A 7,212-nucleotide genomic window follows, 5' to 3' on the forward strand; every position below is an offset into this window, starting at 1 on the left:
ATAACCCAATTGCTAATACATAACCTTAGAAACTACTCGTCGCTAATTTTTATTTTAACGAAGTTAAAAAAATTAATTAGATAACTTTTGACTTAATTTAATGAGTTTAAGAAAAATCTTCGACTTATCTTGTCTTCTCTTTTAAATTGGTAACAAAACTGATAACCCGTCAAATATCTATAAATATATAATATAACTTGAATATATTTCGACTCTAACTACGTGATACAGAGTGATTTAATATATATACCTACTAACTATGATAGTACGCAATAGGTTCTGCCACGGACTAAATTAATTTAACAAATATTAATACTAATATAAATTATAATTAATCTACCACTAACTCAGTATCGAAGGAATCGTACTTTACAACTGAGTACCGACGGTTTATAAATAAATACATAGTATTATTTAAAACGTATATAACGCAGGACACCTGATGCGCGTTTTAACATGTGGTTTATTTTACGGTGTATAGAATATAGTGATATGCCGAGTGAGTACACAAAAAACTATACACGCATTGTTCAAACAATGAACATTAGTTATATATGTAAGTTAAATGTAAGTTGTATATTATTTCAATTATATTTATGTATAAATGTCCTACCTGTCACGATTGGTCCCCACGTGTTTGCCCACATTTACTTCTGAACATCATAACAAGGGTCGATAAACCAGAGTTATTTTTTTTAATCGTAACCACTATTATAATTTATAAACGAACAAACTGGAATTATTAGAATTCCGTTTACATAGAATCAAATATAATTCGAAAATATTGATCGAATGGTTTTTATTCAAAAACTGGCAATATATAGTGTAGTCTTAAAACATAATATATAGTATTTTTTATAGTATGTGTATACACCATTGGCAGGTGTCTGTATTGGGATTAATAAAAATGCAAAACTATCTAAATCAGTTTTATCTCGTAATTATTAAGTAAATACATAAATGTACCTACCTACTATCTACTAAAGATAATAGGTGTATATACATATTGGTGACTATATATAATAAAATATAACTTCCTACATAAAAAATAGGCCGCACAATAATTTAAATTTTAAAAAATGACAAAAATTTACCTAGATGAAAACATACAGTTTCATATTATCATATTCTATCGATATTATCCTGATTCATGATTTTATACATTATGTGTGTGTACACATGTATTATACATGTATTATTCTTATATTATGTTTTATAAGAATAATTGTATAAATATTGTCTGATTATTACTGAAATCTATCAATAGCCAATAAAAATTAAAATTTTTGATATTTTTTCAATACATGTCAATAATTATTTACTGTATACAATACACACTTACTACTATTTTGTCCTTCAAAAATTCAATTTCAGATTATTGAAATTTTTCATCTACGTAAAAACTATATTTTACAATTCTAATTTTTTTTTTTTATACTCTCAACTTAAGTATCTTATGATAATATACAAACTTCTGTTTTTCAAATAAAAACATGTGCGTGTGGAAAGTATTGTTTACGCAAATGCGTACTTTACATATTTTTAAGTGTCTATATACCTACATTAGTGGTTCATATAATATGTCCTTAAGTCAAATATTTGTTGACGCATCATATATACTCACATATAAATTGATGTGTCCTCGACTCTCCTACAACTAAAAATACTAACATGGGTAGCAGGTTATTTTATTATGCCCGGTTAAGGTTATACATAATTTTCAGATTAATATTATAGGTAATTTATTCAGAACTTTATGGATTTTTATACCAATATTTCTAAGTCATAAGTTTTATTAAATGCTAAAGATAACAAATGTAACGTAATAATATAATAATACAGACATTAGTTTTAAGGTGAAAGAATTCAGTACCTATATGAGATTGTATTTTCATATAATTCCATGATTGAAGGAATATTTTTCAATCTATCTATGGCTTATACAATAAAATGCATATTTTTATAACTATCAATTTTCTTTTAATTTATATAAAATTTAAAATATTTTAATGTTATGAAATTGAATAGTTTTGTTATAAGTAAAAATTTAAATATATTTTTAAACAAAAAATAAAAAACTTTGATAACTTTATAAGTGTTATGTATAGTTAACAATAATGTACCTAATCAATACAATCAAACGATTGAATAAATGAATAAAAATAAGATGCTATAAAAAACGGAATAGTCTAGTATAAACAATTATCAATTAATACAAAAACAAAAATAAAATCATACATGATTGAAATCAAAAATATCAAGATGATGATATTAAGTTTTGATTTTATAAATTAATAAAATCTATTGATAATAAATCTTTTTAAATTTATGAGTTTTTAATGTACAATTACAAGTTTTGTTCTACATATTTGATCTTTTTTAGAGTATGATTATATATTTGTATATACAATATACCTGCTATTCGATCGTTTTATTAGTTAGTGAGCTTATGGACTTTGCTTATAAGTTAATTTGCTTAATTATTGTATGTACAGTATGGTAATGATATCTAGATACTACAATAGACCGAAGTATTTTCTGTAACTTTTGCTATTATATTTTATAAAAAAAAAAAAACCAATGACGTAAGCCAAAACTGGTCGCATTATTTTTTTATCTTTTGTACCTTAAATAATATATAAACCGTCTGTAAATATTATAAATTAAAAAATATTTTTAAACGGGTGACAGCTAAATACGCATGGTAAAAATATCCGCTTCATTGTTTCAAACAATTCAAGTACAATATTATAATAAATTGTATTCATACCTGCGGTATTGTGGAAGAAAAAAAAACAATTAATATTATTGTTTTCATCGCAATAATAATAATAATATATCAAAAATACCTAATATTAATAATAGACCACCGAGCGATTACGATCTATACACATTATTCATATTCACATCACGATATACCGTCATATCATTATATTTTGTTGACGAAACAATAATAATAATACAATAATTATCGTATATTATATTATATTTTTCATATTTTATATTCGCAGTAATTGAGTGTGAAATACGTGTGCAGCGTATATTATAATAATATAATAAATGTATGCGTTCGAATGACGATTATATGATATACCTATAGGTAATATATATAAGGTTAGGTTTGGTATAATATAAGGTTTACTATTAAAACTATATTATTAGGGTTCATGTGCAAAAATTTGTGCATACAAAATATGAAAAATGTGCATAATATAATATGAACGCATATATTTATGTAAATAAAATTTCAAAAATACATTTAAAAAAAATACTGATTTAACAAACAAAAATCATTAATGTTTTAAAAAAAATGCGCATCATAGTATATTATAAAAAGTTATTATTGTTTATTTAAAAAGAAAAAAATACAATTGATGTTTTGTTTAGTTAAAATTTCAAGAAACTAATAATTTTCCATATTATCATATCTATTTGTTTATTATTTTACAACATGATAAAAAATATTTCAACCTTGAAATGTTTATAGATATATAGTTACCAACATCATGAATTTTCTTAAAATAATGTACCTTACAGGCTTTAAATTTTCAACAGATGTTACATTGTCATAAAACATTACAGTTGGGCATATAAAAGATCCTAATAATCCTAATAAAATTAGTTACTACTAGTATTTTTAAAAACTCAAATATTTTTAATGCATTTTTCTTTAATTGTTATCTTTAATATACATAATATAATACACAGTAATACCTTTTTTTTTACATTTTAAAAATTAGAATCTTTACGAATCATAACATAATAAGTATATATACGCATTACATGGAATTATGAAATGAATAGATTTTTAATTAACATTTTCCTGATTAAAATAAATAAAAAAACGAATTTTTATAAATTTTTCTAATGACTAAAACTTTAGTTTTTTTTTTTATATATATTGTTATGGGTGTAAAAACTTAATCAGGCCAATTTTTTTTTAGTCGATCAGGTTTCTTTATCAAAATAAGTACACACATTTTATGTGTGTGTAACGCTTATATAAATTAAAAATATTATATTTTTTATTTAATACTTGAATGAATTAAAAAAATTGAATAATTAAAAGTTAGACATAAATTTTGTATTGCATACTAATAATACGTATAATATTATAAATTTTATGGCTTTCATTATATATTTTAACTTAAATGCATATTTACTGTCGGCACGTTTATAAATTGGTAGGCCAAAAAAATGCAAAACTAATGTACGAATAGATACCTAAGTTACTCCTGCGGCTTATCCCATTCTATAATTAGTGTTTTAGCATTAAATAAGAAATATATTAAATAAATCTATTCAAAAGCTCATTTTCAAAGTTAACAATATATCCGTTAAATTATAAATATGTTTATACCTACTTGTTTTTTACAATATTTAAATCTTTTTAATTGAGTAATGAACATTTTTAAATACTAAAACTTTACCTAATTGTAATTCATTTACAAATTGAAATTTGTTAAAAATCTAATAAAAGAACACAGATAATATTCTTACCTTTAATGTTTTTAATAAATTTATTTAAATATTTAAGCTAAAAACATAAAACTGAAACTGAACGTAAATTTTGGTATGGTGTGACATAGACAACAGATGCATGCACGTTTTCTTACGATTGTTATATACAAAATTTAAAATTATAATATTGAATATCCTTTTTTTTTACTATATTACTATACTTATTGTAATATAATCGTATGCTATTTTAATTATAAGCTTATATTATCATGTTATGTAATTAGGTTTTATTTTCATAATGAAGATTATTTTAAATGTCCCTAATGGCTAATGTAAACAACGAGAATCACAAGTATTATTAAGCACGTATCGAATAAAAAATTCAATTGTGCAGCGCTGTTAAATATTATTATAATTTATAACTTTAATGATATACTAAAATTTCAAATCTTAATTCTAATTATTGAAAGGAATATTACCGAAAAAAATACGTTACATTTTACTGTAAATTAAGTAAAAATTTTTGTTTTAGGTTTGCGTAGCTTATTTAGTTTGTACACATAATAATTATAGTATAAACGTGAAGTAAACACTGTAAACAATAAACAGTTAACAGTGTAATGTATTATAACTATTATATATATTTATTTATTTATAGTAGGTATTAGAGACAAAAAAATATAGTACCTTATCTTGTCCCAACACTCTCGACATCATCTATTATTGTATTCCTAGTATCTTGGTTATTCATAATAATAATTTACTGTTATACATCTACCTGTTGTATTAATGAACCAAATATTATCTAATTAACGATATTGGTGATTTTAAACTGCGTCCAAGATACAGGTAACATACATTATGTATGTAAAATACGTCTGAGTTTTTATCAAGTGTACCAAGGTGACATCTAAACTACTATTTTTAATTTTTTTTGCAAAATCAAATAAAAAAAATAATTACAAACTAATCTCTAATTTATAAATAATTTATTACAGCCATATAATATAAATAATAAAATATATTATTGAAAAAATATATTAATATTGATTAATTGGAGTTTCACCACTTTTATACTTAGTTAATTAAACTAAATTTTCACATTTTTTTTTTTTTTGTTTGTTTTAGAATTTTGATATTTAAAGGGTTCATTTCAAATACTTAATTTAATATGAGTTTCTATTAGAATTTCTTTTAGTTTTTTTATAAAAATAAAAATATTTGAATGAGTTGTATAAAAGCTAGAATTAAGATGATTATAAAAAATAACTAACCTGCATTCAGGCGGTACTGATGAAAATTAATTGAAAAATTATCTGCTGAAGCTTGAGCCTATACTTCAAGTGGATACTGAGCTTCTTCACTTATACATACATCCATTAAATAATTTGAAAATCGTGTCACTCTTCCTTTATCTAACTTTAATTTCATTTATTTATTTACAAAAAGACTTTGATACACTTTTATCTGGATTTAGAAATGGTGTACCTACTGTGACAATCGTAGAATTGAAATAACCACCTTCTAATATCGTTGTTCTTATTTTTATAGTCAACACTCAAACCATTTTATTGAACATTTCTATTCCGCGAACTCGTTAAATGAAAGCGACATTCATGTACAATCATTATTTGAGGCCAAACAGTTTTACATACGCAAAATGAATAGCTTTCTTGAAATCTATTACAACATCGGATGGTAATATGGAAATATTATTTTGAAAACTAATACGCATAAATATACCGTTCTGAGTTTTATATTTTAACTTGTCATTGTATAAAATGTATTTCCAGCTTGGTCTGCTATAAATTAAAGGCAAATGTGCAGCTCCTACAACTTCCAAGCTTTAATGATAACTATCAATTGTCGTTACGCAATAGAAAGTACAAAAAATTGGAAAAATATACAATCGTTAATCATAGAGATTTTAATGAACAAATATAAAAACTAATTTTGTACTCATTAATTTGTATGTCATAAACTCATAGGCTTAAAGTTGTATACATCCAAATGGAACATTATTTACATTATACCTTTTTAACATAGATACTAGTTCGGGTGCAGTTTACATATGTTTAATAATATACGAGTAGGTATATGCACACCAAAAGAAATAAAAATAATTATAATTGGATCTAATAAGGGGTATAACATCATTAAAATTTACCAGGTATTGAGCTCACATCTAAATATAATATAGCTATATTACCTAGGTGTATGATCTGTGCGCTATCTGTATCTGCAATATTATGGGTATATATATATATATTGAAATATATATACCCATATAATATAATAAAATATATAATATATTTTAAGATATATTATATATTATACACAATAGTTGAATAGTAAAGTTGATATAGTGGCTTGGCGTGGCGCGTTGGCTGCTACCAGTCGCGGAATGCGACTGAGAGTAAGTAACGGCCACAGCTACTAGCTCCCGGATGGGTGACCACCCGGGATCATAGTGGTTAAAAACCTTGCCACACATACACGTGTTTGCTATCAACCGTAACAATCATAAAAATACCACCTACCGTACCAACCTACAACGTAACCCTTACAAACAGCTAATGGCCCTAGTTGCCGGGCTTAAGTTCAATAAAAAAAAAAAAAAAAAGTTGATATAATAAGTACGCACATAATTAATTATGTTTATATGTAGATACATATTAGCTGCGGACGAATTATTCACATCGCTATTTATAACATAATTGCGCAAACGAGTTGATACGGTACGGAATGGTC

Source organism: Melanaphis sacchari, unplaced genomic scaffold (genome assembly GCF_002803265.2).
Source record: "Melanaphis sacchari strain LSU unplaced genomic scaffold, SCAv2.0 Contig0_pilon_pilon, whole genome shotgun sequence".
Classification (NCBI taxonomy): Eukaryota; Metazoa; Arthropoda; class Insecta; order Hemiptera; family Aphididae; genus Melanaphis; species Melanaphis sacchari.